General features: G+C 36.3%; 1 long non-coding RNA gene across 1 annotated transcript; it reads right to left on the bottom strand.

The window, feature by feature from the left end:
- Positions 1 to 1,937: 1,937 nt before the first annotated feature.
- LOC131398742 (uncharacterized) lies at positions 1,938 to 20,373 on the bottom strand. Its single transcript, XR_009216977.1, has 3 exons — positions 20,288 to 20,373; positions 3,744 to 3,872; positions 1,938 to 2,193 (listed from the first exon to the last, which is right to left on the bottom strand). It is a non-coding gene; the product is annotated as an uncharacterized LOC131398742 (long non-coding RNA).
- Positions 20,374 to 21,042: the final 669 nt, after the last annotated feature.

The following is a 21,042-nucleotide window of genomic DNA, read 5'->3' as shown; positions in this document are numbered from 1 at the left end:
CGCCGCAGCGGAGCGCGCGCACTTAACTGCTTGCGCCACCGGGCCGGCCCCTCTTGTTGTTTTTATCTTCTACTTATGAGTGAGATCATACGGTATTTGACTTTCTCCATCTTACTTATTTCTCTTAGCATAATACCCTCAATGTCCATCCATGTTGTCACAAATGGCTGGATTTCATCATTTCTTATGGCTGAGTAGTATTCCATTGTGTATATATACCATGTCATCTTTATCCATTCGTCCCTTGATGGGCACTTAGGTTGCTTCCAAATCTTGGCTATTGTGAATAATGCTGCAGTGAACATATGAGTGCATGTATCTTTACGCATTCATGTTTTCATGTTCTTTGGATAAATACCCAGCAGTAGAAAAGCTGGATTGTAGGGTAGTTCTACTCTTAATTTTTTCAGGGATCTCCATACTGTGTAGACTTGACTGACAAAGCCAGATGAGGGTTTTAAAGCAGTCTTCGACAATGTTGGTTGAGATATCTATTGGCCCTAGGGCTTCTTAAAGTCCTCTACTGTTTGGATAAATGGATTTGGGGGATATTTCTGAAAGAAAGTTATTTGCAACTTCATCTACCTGGGTAATAGTTTCCTGAAATTATAGAGGCATGTTAGTACATGTAGTTGGATAGTATATCATGTTAATATTGACAGTAACCTATATAGTCGCAGACTGTTTTGGCTCTCAGTAGTGGCACAGTTAGGTAAAGGAAAGGATTCACCTAAGAAGCAATGTGATTTGGCAGCCGATTACATACAGTGTACAATGAAAAGGACAAATTAAGATGACCAGAGGGTTGATATTTTGAAAACACTGACCGAATTTTGATGTTAGAATCATAATTTAAAGGTAAAAAGATTTTACAATAAGTATTGTGGATAAATGTTGTTGACTTAAATACTATTGAGTTTAGGTAATTATTAACTATTCAGAATTCAATGCATATTCGCTAATGTAATTACAACCCATTATAGTCACTTCAATTCATTTTGGAAACAAAGTAGATATGATGAAATAAAAATAAATGAATTGTGATGCATTAAAATTCAAATTAACTATATTGGTTTCATGTTGGTTGTATTTGTATCTATGATTACAAAGCAGAATCTCTGTTTTTTGACTGACTGGGTGACCTTTCCTATACTGATACATAAGACTCCTATTTTGTATTAAGTTAACTATGCACATGAGTCTTACTCCCCTAGATTCTATATTCCTTGTAGGTGTCAAAGAAAAACTACACTGGACAGAATTAAACAGGCAAAGACCTTTTTCAAGAATGTTGCAATAAGGGATTGAAATCAAATGCTACTCCACTGAAACAAAAGACAGGAGGATTTTTAAGCACTGGGAAAAATGGAAAGGATATATCGGAGACTGTTGGGGGGGTCGGTCAATGAGATTAGGCCATCTGTGTTTGCTAATTGTTACTTATCAAAGTGAGGTTCCTACCCCCCCACAGAGACCAGGAGATAGGGGTGTTATCTCCTTTGATGATTGCATTTCAAAAAGTTGGTTCCCAGGTCCTTGGAAAAGGCGTTCCTCGGTTATAAAAGTGAAAGAGGCTGGGCGAAGGTTTACATCTCAAAAGAAAAAATTTACAATTTCAAGTTTTCTAAAGTAGATACTCTAAGCAATGGGAGGTTAGGGGCCTATAGACAGAAGAAATCCATCTACAGTTTAGTCAAGCTGAGGAGAACGTTAAGACCCTCTTGGTGAATGGCTGAGACAATTGCATCCACCATTCAGTTACCCTCTTTGCAAAAACCAATGCCTTGCATATACTTAGTGCTCAGTAAATACTTACTGGAACCACAAATGTCAAAGATGGAAAAGATCTTATGACACATCCAATCCAATCTTGTTATATGTATATGAATTATAAATTGCTATAAATAAATTACTATACATATACTACAAAAGCTGGATATAATTTCTAAGCAACGCCTTAGTGCTATGAAAAGTCTCTTTTAGATATTTAAGAGTATTTTTAAAAATTGGAACATAGGCTTTGATCCTACTGGTTTTTCCTTAGATCTTGAAAGACTCAGTAGTTGCTAAAAGTTTAAATCAGCTTGAAAGATAAACATCTTCAAGGGTCTGGCTCATCTCAGTGCTATCCCCAAGCTTATTGCACTTTGTAACACAAAAATTCATTCTTCTTTCTTAAATGCTGTCTTCTTTCTGAAATGATATTTTCAGTTGGTTACATCTAACACAAATCAATCTATCCCTTTTAAGAATGGAGACATTGCAACAAGTTCTTTGAAAAAAGGAATACATGATTTCCCCCGCCCCCAACCCCACCCCACTGCTACCCCAGTTCCTTTTTCCATATTGCATCAATTCCCCCAATCACTGAATTCTAATCATTAAAAAGTCTTGCCATATGAACCTAACGACTGTATGTTAAAAATGTTTTGAAATCTATACAAAGCCTTTTTAACTATTCTGTTTATCAAGTTTTTCTTTTATGTGAGGAAGATAAGTCAACACTATTTTAAAGACCAATTTTATTGAAGCCAAAAAAAAAAAAAAGACTCCACCCTTAAGATTTACATAAAAAATGAATCATGCAAACTAACTCAAGTTTGCAATATTTGTAACACAAAGATATCTGTCAAAAAAACAGTTGGAAATAACATGCTGTTTGCAATGTAATTGTTACTATTCACTAAAGCAGAAAAGGCGAATGCTGGGAACTCAAAGGCTGACAGCCTAGTCATTTAAAACTACAGGTTGTCTCAGGAATGACAATGGTTTTGAAATTCAGCTCACCCATGCCGAGAAGTTGCTAGCTCTAGAAATGGGAGAATATTTAACACTTTAGTTGAAGAAGTTTTTCTCTTGCTTTTTTCCTCAGAACATTTCAACTAACCAAGGAAATCTTAGCCTTTTTTTTTTTTTTTGAAGTATATGAATTATATGCCCATTCACATGGGCACTGATCTTCTCTGCAGAGAGCTTCCAGAATCCAAATTTTTAATGAGGACGTTTGTTTAAATGTGTGTGATGAACAGAGTTGTAAAGCCCACAATTTGTTTCTTCTGCTAGAGAAAAAAAAGAAAACAAAACAGAAATACACAGCTATCCGTTTGCTGTGTATAATTGTTAACAGACCCACATATTTGCTTAAGGTTTTTTTTTCATTCTTAAAACAATTTCAGTCTTTATTCTGAAGTTAGATTGCTCTCATTGGGGTGTCTGACTTGGGTGATTCTTGTGTTTCTGTGTGTCCTTTTGTGTGTGCTGCTTGTCACTGACAAAGACTCTCTCCCTGACCAAGCTTTAGCTGAGCTCCGCTGAGCCCTCTTCTCAACTAGGCCCTGATGCCCACTCTTGCTGGGTCTGCATAGCTCAGGTTTAGTGAGAATCCTGCTAAGTCAGGTTAGGGAGTATCCCCTACCCTTGATACCTGATCACTTGCTATCTGATCGAAGATATACACCAGGTGATCATCCTGGCCTGCCTTCTGCAAGAATCCTGCTGGGTTAGGTTAGCAAGAATTCTCCCTACCCTTGATGTCTTGTCTTAGTAATTTCCCATGCACTAACCGACTGCCTCCCTCTGTTCCTTGGCTATAAATCTCTACCTGTTCTTGTTGTATTTGGAATAGAGCCCAGTTCTGTACTGAGGTCTCTTTTCACCTATTGCAGTGGTTCCTGAATGAAATCTGTTTTCACCACTTTAACAACTGTCTGTTTTTTTTTAAACACCCCCTTTGGCAGCATTACCTTGAGTGAATTCGGCTTCCTCTGCTGCCCTCACTTCTGTTGCAGCTGCCACAAGGGTCTTCACAAACAAGAAGATCTGAGTGGGTGCCAGCCAGTCTTCAGCTCCTTTCTTTTTGAATTTGGGGTCTTCTGATTGCACATAAGGAAAAGATCAAGGTGTGACAGCCCACTCTCTGTTTAACCTCCTCTGTCTGTTACCCTTTTTCTTTCCTAACCTTTGAGCTCACAGCTCAATGATCAGAAAAATAATGCCTGCTGACTACTTCCCCCCTCATAATTTATATTAGCCTGAATTTAAAGATATTTTAGATATCACCCAATCCATCCGTCCAATCCACCACCATTTTACAAATGAGGAAACTGAGGTTGAAGACTTTGTATTTCTACTAAATGGCAGATTTAGGATTAGAAACTGACTCCTTTTGACTTCAATTTAGGGTTCTTTCTACTAGAGCATATTGCCTCATAAAAAATGACATTTTCTAATGATTTCTACTCTTTTTGTTTTGTTGGTATTTATCCATTGTCAATGTACTGAACTGCCTTCAACAGCATAACACCTCTTATGCTTGGTATTCCTTTTTCAGAAATGCTAAAATAGGACCTATGATGTCAGACACAAGTGCATTCAAGACCTGCTCTCCCATTTACATGTGACTCATCCACTTAATTTTAAATCCATAAAAGAAAGATTGGGGATATTAATGGAATAGCATTTAATTATCACCACAAGTTATAAATGCGATATTATAATATTCCTGCATGAATTGTTATAGAAATCTTTGAATTAATTGCTTTGTATTTTAAATTTCAGACATCATCAAAATACTTATAAAACAAAATTGTAAAGAAAATCACCCATATATATGCTGGGGCTGAAAGAGAGCTTGAGCAGCAAGATATATGTTGGCTCATGGCTCCCAGGAAAATCTCCCTCAAGTGTGATTGGATTTGCAAGGGTCAGAGTTCAAAGTTAACAGAACATGGTACTCACAATTTCTGTAACACAAAAAAAGCTTAGCATGCTGCTTACTAGATCAAAGACAATGCAAACTGGACTTGATGCTTGTTTTTAAATGCATACAGTAGTTAGAGAGAACTGAATTTTTCCCCTTTACTGAGACAGGATATTTTTGCATTTTGTAGTGTAGATTGTATTATATGATAAAACTCTTGATACTATTCATTTTTTTTTTCAGGAAAAACTGATCTTTAAATAATATTCAAAATGATTGGCATTGTTTTACAGACTATAAATGAGTACATACTACCCTATGGAATTTATTTGAAAAGTAAAGTTTCTCTCCTATTGCAAGTGCTGTTATTTATTCCTTTTTTTTTTTTTTTTGTATACATCTTCTTGCATTCAGCTAGTAATCCTCCTTTGAAGTACCATGGAAACAAGCAAATATGCCTCATTAAACTTTCCTTGCAGGAGAAAAATTTAAAGAATTTTTAAATTGTAGAGTAGATAAAAATAAAACACATTTCCTTTAGAGGTGATTAGATTGTCCTTTTAAATTCTTTAAGGAAAGGTACCAGAGTTGGCAGAAAAAAAAAGGACTATGTGTTTTCATATTTGTGAAATTGTGACAGTTTTAAAAAACTGATAGTTTCTTTTATTTCTAAAATAAATACTGAAAATAAACATTTTCAGTTATATTTCATATTTAATACTAAAAGATATTTCAGATATATTGTGAAAGTAACTATTTCTGATAATGCATAAACATAATTACAAGTGACATTAAAGAATTTCTTTATTAACAAATTGTATTTGCATAATGCCTTTGGTTTAGGAGAAGGGCTTAACAGAAAAAGAGCCTTATTTAATTTCATTCTACAGAATCCTGTGTGTTAGGCGATGGGCATGTTTCTTTGACAGATGAGACCAGAACCAGGTAGGGTCATAAGCCATTTCATAATGTGAGCGAAGTTCCTAGTGAGGAATTCTCTGGTCTTTTAACGGCCAAATAATAAAGAAAATACTTTTGTCTTAAGGACATTTTCGCTTTCTACCAAAATTGAAACTAAAATTGACAAATTCATTTCGTATTAAGCGTAGACCCTTCAGCATAGCTTAGAACTGGGGAGTGAAGGAAAATGTTGGCTTTCAGTAGTTTTGATTTATTCCTTCACTATCAGAATAAGCTGAATGAATGGATCTCAGAACACACAAACAGCACAGCTAGTTAGAATCTCCCCCTTTATTCTGCCAACTTGCATTGTGTACTGTTAACTAAGGCAGCGACTATTAGGAACGTGTCCTGAATTAAACATCCAGTCTTTGAAAAACTGAATGATGTTTTTAAAGGCACACTGTGAAGTGAAAGGAGATATTGATTTCTGTTGAGTTAGTATTTTGTACGTTGAAATCCACTTTAACAACAGAAATCAATACATAACTCTTTCAAATCACTGTTTTGGAATTGTTACTGTTGTTTCTTTTTACTAAACCATGGATGTAATTCGTTTAGCAACATGTTAATTTCCTTTCCATCTAAATTGAAAGGTTTCTATGTTAGTGATGTATTAATTGAGGCTCCTAAAGGGTATACTGAAACCTCCAACACATTAAGCAAACACATGTATTACATGACAGGCCCCAAATATGATTTGTATGCAGCAATTAATCATCTGAATCTAGACGATGTTGTTCTGCTTCAGCAATTGGTGGCTATTTCCTGGGAGTTGGGGATCTGAGTTTTATGTTATTTCTTATGAAAAGGGCATGAGGGAGTAGGGAGTCATTATCAGATTATAGCGTTTAGGTATCAGATCTATTCAAGCCCTTAACTGGTCCCAGTCCACATAGATTGCATTTGTGTCTCAATAACCTAAATCTCAACCTAGATTAACTTGAATACGGTAATTGAAAGTGACTGATAATGCCTAGAATAAATAAGCCATTCCAATATATTCAAATTTTCTTTTTCTTTCTCTTATATAGTTTTCTTGTTTGCCTTGCCTATCCATAGTCTCTAATCATTTGGGCTGTGAAATCCCTTTGCTTGCTTACAATATTTCTTACTAACTGGTGATACAATGCTGTAGTACTATATTAGATATATTACACATATTATTATATACAATAAATATTTTTTCTTAACTGATGATCAGAGTTATATTGCTTTCTTTTCTTTTCTGTGTTTTTTTTTTTAATTCAGCAATACATTTCACTTCTTTTCAAGTCTTGATAACAGAAGAAAAAAAATATACTGACTCTGCTTGTCATTTATTTTAAACTTGCAGGACATTTTTATCCTCAATTTTGCAGTCTAATGTCCAAGGGAGAATATCAATATGTTTTAAATTGTTGTGTTTGACATTGCAAATCTGTGAGTTTTACATTATACATTTACTTACTTTCTTTCATTTTGACATTTGTAAATGTAACAAGAGGAAGAGACGTTAACAGTCTACCAGGTTTTCCAGAAGAGGAAAAAGATATCTTCACACCTACGTGTGTATATCAAGGAAATGTACCTTTATATGGAGTTACTTGATCTACGGGTGGGAAGTTAGATGATAAATAATGTTTCTATACTAATTTTGACATGACATCATATGCATAACTAATATAAGATCTACAGAATTGTTCAGGTGCTTTCATTGGTATTTCACTTTCCATATTTGTCCATTGAAACACACATGCACACACTGCATGAAGTTTAATTCCTTTTTATCATCAATATTTTACAAAAAAAATCAATCTTTTTAATCTGTTTTGATTCCAGATCTCAAATAATAGAATAAATTCTATGGGAAAAGAAGCATGAGGACTAAGAAACCCAAAGAGAGATGATAAGGCTCAGGAACGGCTTTATGAAGAAAGTGATGCCCTAGCTAGGCGTAGAAGAAGGAATTAGCCAGACAAATGAGGAGGGAGAGGCTGAGGGGACAATGGAGGGATATATTAAGTGGAGGGAAAAAGATTGGTACAAGGGAAGAAGGCATGAAAGAGCCTAACCTAGGAGAGGGTGGTGGTTGGGGATCGATTTAGATGAACTGGCAGGACTGACAGGGAAGTTTGGAGAAGAAATTATAAGGAGTTTGAATTCAGAGTATGGTCTCTTCCTGGAAGGCCTATTGACAACTTTCTGCCTGTCAAATATTCACTCGTATTTTAGCAATTGGCTATAGGGTCATATCTTCTACAGTCCTCTAGAGTTAAAATCCGTCCTCTGAGCTCCTGCATTTTTTTGTTCATGCTGCCAGTATAACGTGGTAGAAAAAAAAATTCACCCAGAATGTATTGAATCTGACCTGTTTCAGATTAAATTATTTGCCTGTGAGATCTTTTCATGTCCGAATATATAGAGCTACTTCACTCTTTAAAATTGCTGCATAGCATTGCATAATGTGGATTCATTTCCACAAAACTTCATTTACTCTGTATTTTTGCAAATACATTCATTTGTGAGTTGATAATTTTTATTGTTCTTGCATTTACTTAGTAATTAGTTAGGTTGAAAATTCTTTTTGACATTTATATTACCTCTTCTGTTATTTGCCTTTATATATATTTACCCTATTTTCTACTCTGTGGCTTAACTTGTTTATTAATTTATATATCTTTTATATATAATTAACCAATATAAATTTGTTAATTATATGTTTGTAATAGCTTATCTCTGTTTTATATGTTGTAAATATGTTCTCCCAGCTTGTTCCTTGTATTTTAATTTTATTTATGACATATTTTGTTACAAAGATGTTTATATGTTGATACCACCAAATGTATCAGATTGATTAGGGGTGACTAGGAATGAAAAAAATGTATCGATCTTTTCCTTATGGATTTCATGTTGTAGATATCCCATATTTTCCTCATAATAATTTCATAGTTGTTTTATTTTTGGCTTCTTTACTTTTACATTCAAGTCTAACTTCGGGAAGAAACCCCATAAGATTAGATCTTTATCTGATACCAAATGGTCAATTGTCTTAAAATCACTTATTGACTAGGCCATTCTTCCTTAATAATTTGTAATGCCATCATTTTTGTATTCCAAATTCCCATATATACTGCATCTACTTGTGGACTACCTATTTTGGTTCAGTGATATACTTGTCTATTTCCACACAAATACTACATTCTTCTATTACTATAGCTTTATGATACATTTTCATATCAGATAGAGCAAGCATTGCCTTATCGTTTTTCTTTTTCAAAATCTTCTTTGCTAGTTTTTACGTTGAATATTACAATACAAATTTTTGAGTTAGCTTTACAAGTTCATGAAAAATTCTTTTTGAAATTTTTGAATTAAATTGCATTACATCCCCAGATTAATTTGAAAAGATTAAAATTGTTTAAATATCAAGTCTTCCAATCCATGAGCATTCTCTCTTTCCACGTATTCAGATAGTTTTTTGTATCTTCTAGTCATATTACATGGATGTTTTTTATAAAAGTCTAACACATTTCTTTTCTTTTTTTTTTGCTGAGGAAGATGAGCTAACATCTGTGTCTATCTTCCTCTATTTTGTATGTGAATTGTTGCCACAGTATGGCCTCTGATAAGTAGTGTATATCCATGCCCGGGAACCAAACCCAGGCCACCAAAGTGGAGCACACCAATCTTAACCACTAGGCCACGGGGCCAGCCCTCACATTTCTTGATATGCTTTTCCTTAGGTATTTTGTAATTTTGTTACTGTTATGAGTAATGTCCCTTTTACTGTTATATGTATCTAACTGATGTGCTAGAATATAGAGAGCTATTGGTTATTTTATATTGATCTTATATGGTGTCACCTTGCAGAATTCTCTTTGCAAGCAGTTTGTCCAATAGTGAGTTTTCTATATGTATACAATCATAGAAATGCCAATTTTATCTCTAAAATTACAATTTAAAATTTCCTTTCCATGCTTTATACCATTTTGTATGATGGCAAATATAACAGTTAGCAACTGTTGTGAAAACAGGCATCCTTTTCTCGTTCCTGACTGCAATGAGAAAGTGATGGTTTCTACATTAGGAATGCTGTTTCCATAGCTTCCTGGTAAGTTAATTTTGTTGTTGGCTTTTTACTCTTCTTATTCTGTGGCATAGTTGAGGAAAAGTGTTTACATCCTTTCAACATTCTTCCTTAAATGAATGGGTACTGACTGGGTGCTGGGATAAAAAGACTATTCCTGGAGATTGAGGGTGATCATTTTTATCTCTATTGCAGAAAGTTCGCAATGGTTTATAAGTACATTAAAGGAGAAAACTTTTCTATTTTCAGCACCTGATACCTCTGATATCTCCCTCTTCATGGTCTTAAGCCCACTTAAGAGAGATAAGTGTTAATTGTTTAAAAGATAGTGAAAAGCCAGCATATTTTTGAAGACACTATAACAGAAACTATATTTAATGAATTTTATTATGTAGCGTACAAGGGAAATAGGAAGGTCTATGTAATTGAAGGGAGGATTGTTGAAGTATTTTTACTTCCAGATTCATACTAGAAACACATTTATATAGCTCACTAAATGTAACGTGTCCATAAATTTGAATTTATTTATACCATTCAAGTTATCATTTGAATTTTCATCATTTTCTCCACAAACATGTTTTCTGATATTGCTGAGTTGGATTAATTTTTGACAAATAATAAGAAAAATACCTATTTATTTTATATCTAGGGTTAGAAGGAAAGAGAAAATGCATGTGGACCATTCCAATGCATGGAGAAATTCAGCTCTGCTAGAAACTCTTTTTGGTTCCTATGATGGTGGGAAGAGAACTTGAGAAAGGCTAATGCTAGAAAAGTGACAAACCTAAGAATAGCAAAGGAAAGGCTTGTGTAAGAAAAAAAAAAAAAAAACCTCTCAGAATTTCATTTAACGGCTTGAGTTGTTAGAGAATAAAATATCCAGTTTTTGCGATACATGGTGCAATGAAAACCTGGACTCAGGAGAAACTGGAGTGTTCCTTGTAGCTCGTGGGCACCAGAATTTGAGATAACCACCTTCGATCAGGGGGCAGCACTCTGCCAAGAGAGAACACGCTCTGAGTCAAATTGCTTAAGAACTTATTTTTCAGAACCCACCAGTAAGTTTATAATATTTTAGATGGAATTTGACTTTAGAATTTTCTCAGGGAAATGAACTGTTTGACTGGAAACAAAAGATAAGTATCTGGTTTCTTAACTCCAAGAGACTATAAATATTGTGTGTTCTACTCCAAGCACGGATCTAACTGCCAAGCAAAAAATTTGAAACAGGGTTTTTTATTGTCCTTGGCCTGATGGAAAACTAACAGGACAAAGTGGAAAGGACATGGAATTTTTATCTCATTCTCACACAAGATGGCATAATGACTTGGATATTTCATAATTCCCTTTACTTCTGTGTCCTTTGGTTTTATTAACTACAAAATGAATTAACTGACAAGGGATAAAAAAATAAAATAATTTTGTAGTGCAAACCAGGCATCAAACAAATCAAATGTCCAATAGGTATAAACTCCTAATTGGTCTGGAGAATGTAGGGATGAAGGATCTACCTGTTGTGCCTCCTGGCCTTCCCCCAACTTTGAGGCATTTCTCAGTAAACTACAGGTCCTTTTCAGTTCTCACATTCTGTGATTTTGAGTTACGTGTCCTGTTGAGAGCTCTCTCTTATCTCCAGTGTTCTCTTAAACAGTCATGCTTTATAAGCAACAGTTCAGTACCAACAGTTCATTGATGCTGTCTTGTTAGACAGGGCAACCCTGGGATCACCTATCCCCTCAGCCTTCACTTCAGGCTGCTCAGGTTTCATGATGCTGGATACTGGCTGGAAATTTTTCATGTGGGACTCTTGAAGTTTAGTCTATTTTTAGATCCTTTTGGGGAAAACAAAAACAAAAACTATACAAGTTAATATTGAACCAGAAATATTTCAGGGTGTCTGTGACCACTCACCACCTTCTAGAGAAATCCCTGCTCCTAGTACTAATAAGAGGACAGTAGTTACCTAAACTTAAAGCTAGGCTATATACTCCCTGAGGAAAGGATCTTTCTTATCATTAAAAAAATTATTTATTTTTTAAACAACTTTACTGAAGTATGATTGACATACAAAAAGCTGTACATATTTAATATATACAACTTGATGAGTTTGGAGATAAGTATACATCTGTGAAACCATCACCATAATCTATGTGATAAACATAGCCTTCACCTCCAAAATTTTACTCCCACCTTCTTTTTCTTATTGTTATTTTGTGATAGGAATACATAACATAAGATTTAATTTCTTAGTAAATTTTTAAGAATATAATACGGTCTACTATAGAAACTACACTGTACAGTAGATGTCTAGGACATATTCATCTTGCATAACTAAAACTTTGTACCCTTTGACTAATGCCTCCCCATTTCTCCCTCCTCCCATCTCCTGACAGCCTTCATTCTACTGTTTGCTTCTATGAGTTTGACTAGTGTAGATTGACTATTTAGATTTAGTACCATGAGTATTTGTCTTTCTGTGTCTGGTTTATTTCACTTAGCATAATATCCTCTAAGTTTATCCGTGCTTTTGCAAATGCAAGAAAAAATAGAGTTTAAGTCAAAAACTGTCATAAGAGACAAAGAAGATCATTACATAGTAATAAAAGGGCCAATTCACCAGTTGATATAGCAATTATAAACATACATGCACCCAACATCAGAGCACATAAATATATAAAACAAACATTGACAAATCTGAAGGGAGAAATAGACAGCAATACAATAACAACAAGGGGCTTCAAGACTCGACTTTAAATAATGAATAAATTATCCAGACATAAAATCAATAAAGAGACAGCAGACTTGAACAACATTACAGACCAAATGGACCTAACAGACATATATAGAATATTCCACTCAACAGCAGCAGGATACACATTCTTTAGGACACATGAAACGTTCTTTAGGATAAATCACATCCTAGGTCACAAGACAAGTATTACAAATTTAGGAAGAATGAAATATTTCCAAATATCTTTTCCAACTATAATGGAATAAAACTAGAAATAATAACAAAACGAAGATGGGAAATTAAACAAGACACTCTTGAACAACCACTGGGCCAAAGAAGAAATTGAAAGGAAAATTAGAAAATACTTTGAGACAAACAAAAATTAAATACAATATACCAAAACTTATGGGGTACAGCAAAAGCAGTACTAGGAGGGAAGTTTACAGTGACAAATGCCTACTTTAAAAAGTAAGAAAGATCTCTAATAAAAAAATCTAACTTTACACCTCAAGCAACTAGAAAAAGAAGAACAAACTAAGGCCAAGTTAACAAAAGGAAGTAAATAATACAGATTAGAACAGAAACAATTAAATAGAGAATAGAAAAACAATAGAAAGAAATCAATGAAATTAAGAGTTGTTTTTTAAAAAAGATAAACAAATTGACAAACTCTTAGTTATACTAACCAAGTAAAAAAAGAGAAGACTCAAATAAATAAAATCATAAGTGAAGGAGGAGATATTACAATAGATGACACAGAGAAAAAGATCATAAAGGGCTATTATTATCAATTACATGTCAACAAATTGGACAACCTAGAAAAAATGAATAATTCTAGAAACATACAACCTACCAACACTGAATCAAGAAGAAACAGAAAGCATGAACAGACCAATAGCAAATGAACAGATGGAATCAGTAAACAAAAATCTCGGAACAAATTAAAGCTCAAGATCAGATGGCTTCACAGGTGAATTCCATCAAACATTTAAATAAGAATTCATATCAATCCTTCTTAAACTCTTCCAAAAAGTAGAATTAGAGGGAACGCTTCAACTCACTTTGTGAAGCCAACATCACTCTGATACCAAAGCCAGACTAAGACATACAAGAAAAGAAAACCATCTCTTCCTTATCATTTTAATCTCAGTATTTATTATGCTCTTTTTTTTTTTTAGAAAAAAAATCCACTATTCTGAAGGTCATAGAGTAGGTCACATGTGGTGCAACCACATTATTCTTTCTGGTTGCAAGAAACTAGAATATGTAGTGTATGCAAATAGTGTTTTATTTTGGCTTATTTTATTTATTTTTATTTTTTAATTTTTTAATTTTTTAATTTTTTGTTTATTACAGTAACATTGGTTTATAACATTGTAAAAATTTCAGGTGTACATCATTGTACTTCTATTTCTGCATAGATTATATCATGTTCACCACCCAAATACTAATTACAACCCATCACCACACACATGTACCGAATTATCCCTTTCGCCCTCCTCCCTCCCCCCTTCCCCTCTGGTAACCACCAATCCAATCACTGTCCCTATGTGTTTGTTTATTGTTGTTATTATCTACTACTTAATGAATGAAATCATATGGTATTTGACCTTCTCCCTCTGACTTATTTCACTTGGCATTATACCCTCAATGTCCATCCATGTTGTCACAAATGGCTGGATTTCATCGTTTCTTATGGCTGAGTAGTATTCCATTGTGTATATATACCACATCTTCTTTATCCATTCGTTCCTTGATGGGCACTTAGGTTGCTTCCAAGTCTTGGCTATTGTGAATAACATTGCAATGAACACAGGGGTGCATGTACCTTTACAAATTGGTGTTTTCAAGTTCTTTGGATAAATACCCAACAGTGGAATAGCTGGATCATATGGTAGTTCTATCCTTGCTTTTTTGAGGAATCTCCATACTGTTTTCCATAGTGGCTGCACCAGTTTGCACTCCCACCAGCAGTGTATGAGAGTTCCTTTCTCTCCACATCCTCTCCAACACATGTTGTTTCCTGTCTTGTTAATTATAGCCATTCTGACGGGCGTGAGGTGATATCTCATTGTAGTTTTGATTTGCATTTCCCTGATAGTTAGTGATTTTGAACATCTTTTCATGTGTCTGTTGGCCATCTGTATATCTTCTTTGGAGAAATGTCTGTTCAGGTCTTTTGCCCATTTTTTAATTGGGTTGGTAGTTTTTTTGTTGGTGAGATGCATGAGTTCTTTATATATTTTGGAGATTAAGCCCTTATCAGAAGTATGGTTTGCAAATATCTTCTCCCAATTGTTAGGTTGTCTTTCCGTTTTGTTGATGGTTTCCTTTGCTGTGCAGAAGCTTTTTAGTTTTATGTAGTCCCATTTGTTTATTTTTTCTATTGTTTCTCTTGCCCGGTCAGACGTGGTGTTTGAGAAGATGCTGCTAAGACCGATGTCGAAGAGTGTACTGCCTATGTTTTCTTCTAGAAGTTTCACAGTTTCAGGTCTTGCATTCAAGTCTTTAATCCATTTGGAGTTAATTTTTGTGTATGGTGTAAGGTAAGGGTCTACTTTCATTTTTTTGCATATGGCTATCCAGTTTTCCCAACACCATCTGTTGAAGAGACTTTATTTTCCCCATTGTATGTTCTTGGTTCCTTTGTCAAAGATTAGCTGTCCATAGATGTGTGGGTTTATTTCTGGGCTTTCGATTCTATTCCATTGATCTGTGTGTCTGTTTTTGTGCCAGTACCATGCTGTTTTGGTTACTATAGCTTTGTAGTATATTTTGAAATCAGGGAGTGTGATACCTCCAGCTTTGTTCTTTTTTCTCAGGATTTCTTTAGCTATTCGGGGTCTTTTGTTGTTCCATATAAATTTTAGGATTCTTTGTTCTATTTCTGTGAAAAATGTTGTTGGAACTTTGATAGGGATTGCATTGAATCTATAGATGGCTTTAGGAAGTATGGACATCTTAACTATGTTAATTCTTCCAATGCAAGAGCACGGAATATCTTTCCATTTCTTTGTGTCTTCTTCAATTTCTTTCACAAATGTTTTATAGTTTTCCGTGTACCAAAGATCTTTCACCTCTTTGGCTAAGTTTATTCCTAGGTATTTTATTCTTTTTGTTGCAATTGTAAATGGGATGGTTTTCTTAATTTCTCTTCTGCTACTTCGTTGTTAGTGTACAGAAATGCAACTGATTTTTGTATGTTGATTTTGTATCCTGCAACTTTACCATATTCGTTTATTACTTCTAAAAGTTTTGTGGTGGATTCTCTAGGGTTTTCTATATATAAAATCATGTCATCTGCAAATAGTGACAGTTTCACTTCTTCCTTTCCAATTTGGATCCCTTTTATTTCTTTCTCTTGCCTGATTGCTCTGGCTAGGACTTCCACTACTATGTTAAATAGGAGTGGTGACAGTGGGCATCCTTGTCTGGTTCCTGTTCTTAGAGGGATAGCTTTCAGTTTTTCACCATTAAGGATGATATTAGCTGTGGGTTTGTCATATATGGTCTTTATTATGTTGAGGTACTTTCCTTCTATACCCATTTTATTCAGAGTTTTTATCATAAATGGATGCTGTATCTTGTCAAATGCTTTCTCTGCATTTATTGAGATGATCATGTGATTTTTATTCTTCATTTTATTAATGTGGTGTATTACGTTGATTGATTTGCGAATGTTAAACCATCCCTGCATCCCTGGAATAAATCCCACTTGATCATGGTGTATAATCTTTTTAACGTATTGTTGTATGCAATTTGCTAGTATTTTGTTGAGGATTTTTGCATCGATGTTCATCAGTGATATTGGCCTGTAATTTTCTTTTTTTTGTGTTGTCCTTGTCTGGTTTTGGTATCAGGGTAATGTCAGCTTCATAGAATGAGTTAGGGAGCTTCCCCCCCTCCTCAATTTTTTGGAAGAGTTTGAGAAGGATAGGTATTAAGTCTTCTTTGAATGTTTGGTAGAATTCACCAGGGAAGCCGTCTGGTCCTGGACTTTTATTTTTGGGGAGGTTTGTGATTACTGTTTCGATCTCCTTACTGGTGATTGGTCTATTCAAATTCTCTACTTCTTCTTGATCCAGTTTTGGAAGGTTGTATGATTCTAAGAATTTATCCATTTCTTCCAGATTGTCGAATTTGTTGGCATATAGCTTTTCATAGTATTCTCTTATAATCTTTTGTATTTCTGAGGTGTCTGTTGTAACCTCTCCTCCTTCATTTCTGATTTTACTTATTTGTGCCTTCTCTCTTTTTTTCTTGGTGAGTCTAGCTAAAGGTTTGTCAATTTTGTTGATCTTTTCAAAGAACCAGCCCTTGGTTTTATTAATTTTTTCTATTGTTTTCTTGGTCTCTATTTCATTTATTTCTGCTCTGATTTTTATTATTTCCATTCTTCTACTGATTTTGGCCTTTGTTTGTTTTTCTTTTTCCAGTTCCTTTAGGTGCATTGTTAGATTGTTTATTTGAGATTTTTCTTGTTTGTTGAGATAGGCCTTTATTGCTGTAAACTTCCCTTTTAGAATCGCTTTTGCTGTATCCCATAAATTCTGGCATGTCGTATTTTCATTTTCATTTGTCTCCAGGTATTTTTTGATTTCTTCTTTGATTTCTTTGTTAACCCAGTCGTTGTTCAGTAGCATTTTGTTTAATCTCCACGTATTTGTGGCTTTTCTGATTTTCTTCCTATAGTTGATTTCTAGTTTCATACCGTTGTGGTCAGAAAAGATGCTTGGTATTATTTCAATCTTCTTAAATTTATGGAGACTTGTTTTGTGGCCTAATATGTGATCAATCCTGGAGAATGTTCCATGTGCATTTGAAAAGAATGTGTATTCTTCGGTTTTTGGATGGAATACTCTGTATATATCTACTAGGTCCATCTGTTCTAGTGTGTCGTTTAAGGCCAATGTTTCCTTATTGATCTTCTGTTTGGATGATCTATCCGTTGGTGTAAGTGGAGTGTTAAAAACCCCTACTATTATTGTGTTACTGTCTATTTCTGTTTTTATGTCTGTTAATAATTGCTTTATATATTTAGGTGCACCTACATTGGGTGCGTAGATATTTACAAGTGTTATATCCTCTTGTTGGATTGTTCCCTTGATCACTATGTAATGCCCTTCTTTGTCTCTTTTTACAGATTTTGTTTTAAAGTCTATTTCGTCTGATATGAGTACTGCTACCCCAGCTTTCTTTTCGTTGCCATTTGCGTGGAGTATCTTTTTCCATCCCTTCACTTTCAGTTTGTGAGTGTCTTTAGGTCTGAAGTGTGTCTCTTGTATGCAGTATATATATGGGTCTTGTTTTTTTATCCAGTCAGCCACCCTATGCCTTTAAATTGGAGCATTTAGTCCATTGACGTTTAAAGTAGCTATTGATAAGTATGTACTTACTGCCATTTTTTAACTTTTTTTTTTTTCTCAGTGTTTTAGTAGTCCTTCTCTGTTCCTTTCTTCTTCTATACAGAATTGATGGTCACTTTAGTTTGACCTCTGTCTGAAAGCTGTACTCTTAACTCCCCTCCTCCCTCCTTTTATGTTTTTGATATCATATCTAACCTCTTTTTTGTGCATTTGCATCCATTACGTTCTAATCATGGAAATAGATAATTTTTCCTATTTGTGCTCTTCTCTTTTCCCCTTAAATCAGTCCCTTTAACGTTTCTTATAGCACTGGTTTCTTGGTGACAAACTCCTGTAATTTTTGCTTATCTGGGAAAATTTTGATCTCTCCTTCCATTTTGAATGATAACCTTGCTGGGTAGAGTATTCTTGGCTGTAAGTTTTTTCCTTTTAGCACTTTAAATATATCATGCCATTCTCTTCTAGCCTGTAAGGTTTCTGCTGAGAAGTCAGCTGATAGCCTTATGGGGTTTCCTTTGTATGTAACTTGACATTCTCTTGCGGCTTTTAGGATTCTCTCTTTATCTTTAATTCTGGACATTTTGATTATGATGTGTCTTGGTGTGGGTCTCTTTGGGTTTATCTTGTTTGGGGCTCTCTGTGATTCCTGTACCTGGATGTCTGTTTCTTTCCTTAGGTTAGGGAAGTTTTCATCTATTATTTCTTGAAATAGATTCTCTGCCCCCCTGTCTTGCTCTTCTCCTTCCAGGACACCTATAACACGGATGTTAGTGCACTTGATGTTGTCCCAGAGGTCCCTTAGACTGTCCTCACTCTTTTTAATTCTTTTTTTTACCTGTTCACCTTGGGTAATTTCTTCTAGTCTTTCATCCAGCTCTCAGATCCGTTCTTCTGTATCCTCTACTCTGCTTTTGAGTTCTTCTAATGAATTTTTCATTTCCAGTATTGTATTCTTCATTTCTGATTGGTTCTTTTTTATGTCTTCCATTTCTTTGTTGACATTCTCACTGAGTTCATCTATTCTTCTCCCCAGATCAGTGAGCATCCTTAACACTCTTAGTTTGAACTCTCTGTCAGGTAGGTTGCTCATTTCTGTTTCACTTAGTTCCTTTTCTGGGGTTTTGTCCTGTTCCCTTACTTGGAATGTATTCTTTTGCCTCCTCATTTTGCCTCTTTCCTTGTGCTTGTGTCTACGTATTAGGTAGGTCAGCCACGTCTCCTGTTCTTGGATAGGTGACCTTATGTAAGTGATGCCTTAGGAGGCTTCCAGTGTGCTTCCCTCAGTTCTCAATGTTCCAGGGGTGACCCCTATGTGGGCTACATGTGTCCTTCTGTTGTGGCCTGTTTGCTCTCCCTGTAGGCTCCCAGGGAGGCCAAGTTATGCTCCTGGCCAGCTGTTGTAATGCTCACCTGCTTGTAGTTGTTGTGGGCCCTTCAGTCTCTTTATCAGGTGTGGGGAGCCCCAGCACAGTTGGCTGCAAGTTCTAATACCACATTTGTGTTGCAGTATTTCTTTTAAGTGAGTAGGCCCCCAGCGTGGCAGGTTGTTAGGCTCAGGGCCTTACAATTGCTATAAGCCTCTAGCCTATTAGGTCTCTTGTGAGCTCCCTGAGGATTGCAGCTGGGTGGGGCTGGCCTCAGGCACAGGAGCACCCAATTATTTCAGGCTTTGGAAGGTGGGGCAAACCTCCTATGTGGGTCTTTGAGAAGCACAAGTCTTCTGCAGCTGACAAGCCCTGCCGCCCACAGTTCCACACACAGAGTCAACACAGTCCTGCCCCGTGTGAGCGCCCCGACCTCCCAAGCGGACCCAGTCTCTCCACAGCAGGAGCCCCACACACTCCACCACCACCCCACACTCTCCACCCACTCCTTGTGCACACCCTGCCCTGCTCAAGTCGGCTCAGTTGCCAGGCTGCAGAGAATCCAGTCACCAATCTATGCAGGCCCACAAGTTGCCTGAGGGCTTGTTGTTGGGTGGGGCCAGTCTCTAGGGTGGGCTGCCTGCCCTGGCTGAGCTGGATTAAATCGGTGCTCTATCGGGTGGGGCAGACCCTGGGCTAGCAGGCCTCAGGGAGAACTCCAATGGCGTCTGTGTCAGCATGCTCACACCAGGCCACAACAATGGCCACCGCCAATGTCCCAGTCCCTGAAGAGGTCTCACCCCTCACCGAGATGCACTCAGGGCCTATTAGGTGAGTCTCTTGTCACCAAAGCACTGTGAACCTTTCTTTCTGGTGATTTTAGGATGCTCTCTGAAACGGGTGAGTTTGCGCACGGGCCCTTTAAGAGCCAGTTTTAGTTTCTTTGTGAAGCGGGTTTTCTGGGGGCACTCACCACTGTTTTAGTAGCAGGCACAGTCAGATCTTATGCCGCTGGTCTCGATTGTGCTGGGTCCACAAAGTGCCCACAGCAGGGGCGCTCCCGGCTCAGGACCCTGCGCCTCCAGGGAGGCTGCGTACCTGTGCGCTGCTCCCGGCGGCCGTGAAGCCGGCGGCTTGTGAAGGCGGCGTTTTTTCTCTCCTGAAGGGGGTCTCTGCCTCTTCCACCTCAGTTAGGATTGTCCGCTGTTGCAGGAGTTCCTCTTATCCAGTTTTCAGTTCTGTCTCAGGGGTAATTTTTCCACGAGTAGTTGTAAATTGGCTGTGTCCACGGGAGGAGGTGAGTTCCGAGTCTGCCTACGCCGCCATCTTGACTCTGCCCCCGCAAATAGTGTTTTAAATGAATGAAGGTGATATCTACTCTCCTCCCTATCTCCACGACAGCTGATTGGACTAGGAATAATGGATAGCTGGCCAGAGGTATCAAATGAAGAGCCTCAGGTAACCTGATTTGAAATATTAAATCATGCTAATCAGACTCTCTCCTTAAGGGATGGGAAGTCAGAGAGAAGACACTTATGAGCTGTGGGGTGTCTGGCTTCACTCAGTCATTGTTGACAGAAAGTCTGTCATTAAAGAGAGTTGAGAAGGGAAGCAAAGGAAGTTATTGGAAGGTAGGCAGAGATGATTTATTCAAATTGAGAAGAACCCCATAAACACGTTGCCTGTTTTGAAAGTGTTTGCAGTATGATCTGGAAGAAATAAAATATAAAAATTACACTGCAAGAATAAGGTTGGACCCTAACATAACATCTTATACAAAAATTAATTGAAAATGGATCAAAGACCCAATATAAGACATAAAATTGTAAATTCTTAGAAGAAAACATAGATAA

The sequence above is a fragment of the Diceros bicornis genome, chromosome 36 (assembly GCF_020826845.1).
Source record: "Diceros bicornis minor isolate mBicDic1 chromosome 36, mDicBic1.mat.cur, whole genome shotgun sequence".
NCBI lineage: Eukaryota > Metazoa > Chordata > Mammalia > Perissodactyla > Rhinocerotidae > Diceros > Diceros bicornis.
The sequence above is the reverse complement of the archived record's forward strand: the minus strand, read 5'-3'. Positions and strand labels throughout refer to the sequence as shown.